We start from the raw sequence: 1,347 nt of genomic DNA, 5'->3' as shown, positions 1-1,347 counted from the left end.
TAAATTATGCCGGAGCGAGCGGGGCTGGAGCCAGCCAAGCGGGGCGGCAGAGGTCCTGAGTTCTATTCCCAGCAGCCACACACACGATAGCTCACTGCCATCTGTACAACTACAGTGTACTCATACACATAAAATAAAAAAAATAAATCTTTAAAAAAAATGGGAATTTTTTAAAAATTATTTTTATGTACATTGGTGTTTTGGCTGCATGTATGTCTGTGTGAGGTGTCAGATCTCCTGGAAATGCAGTTACAACTGTTGTGAGCCACCATGTGGTTGCTGGGAATTGAACCTGGGCCCTCTGGTTAAGCCAGTGCTCTTAACCGCTAACCCATCTCTCCAGCCCCTAAATATGGGGCTTAGAGCTGCTTTTTGCCCAGGGTTTCATCTTTCACCTTGTTGGAATGCAATGATGTCCTCTAAGCTGCTTCTGTATCAGACTCCCTCTGGGATATTTCTATTACCAATTTAATTTCTTCTCAAATGTCTACCGCTCATTTCTTAAACAGGCGAAAGTGTGTCAATTTATCTTTTTTTAAATTCCCCCCTTTAAAGGAATTTTGGGTCTGTTGATTTTCCCCCTGTAGTGGCTATTCCTGGTTGTCAACTTGACTATATCTGAAATGAACTACAATCCAGAATTAGAAGGCTCACCTGGCCCTAATCTGGAGGCTGAGAGATGACAGGTTTCCAACCTGAACCTTGGCGTGGAGATCTTGAGGTGTGGTGGCTATGAATCCCAGAGGATTGGGGTGGGAAGATCTGTGAGTTCAGGATCATCTGGGAATAGAGGTGTGGTGGCATAGTGGCTATGAATCCTAGAAGATTAAGACTGGAAGATCACGAGTTCAATCAGTGATAACACCTTTAACCTGAGCCACAACTTTTGCTGGAGACCCATATAAGGAAGAAGGAGGGCTCGCTTTTTTTCAATTGCTTGCCTTGTGGGACTGAGCAACGGCTGGATCCTTGGACTTCCATTCACAGCTGCTGCCAACCATTGTTGGGAGTGGATTGTTGGAAGTTGGACTACAGACTGTAAGTCTGCAATAAATTCCTTAGTACATAGAGACTACCATAACTTCTGTGACTCTAAAGAACCCTGACTAATACACCCCCTTTAAATTATGTTTACATGTTTGTGTACAAGTGCATACATGCATTCATCAGAGTGTACCTGTGGAGGGCAGACAATAACCTGAAAGAGTTGGTGCTCTCCTCTACTATATGAGCTGAATCAGGTCTTCTGGTGGATCAGCCAGCACCTTTACCCACAAAGCCATCTTGCTGGCCTAATGTTCACTTATGACTTTTGTTTTACTTGTACAGTTCTAATCTTTTTTTTTT

The sequence above is a fragment of the Mastomys coucha genome, unplaced genomic scaffold, assembly GCF_008632895.1.
Source record: "Mastomys coucha isolate ucsf_1 unplaced genomic scaffold, UCSF_Mcou_1 pScaffold7, whole genome shotgun sequence".
NCBI classification, from domain to species: Eukaryota; Metazoa; Chordata; class Mammalia; order Rodentia; family Muridae; genus Mastomys; species Mastomys coucha.
This window is presented reverse-complemented; position numbering follows the sequence as displayed.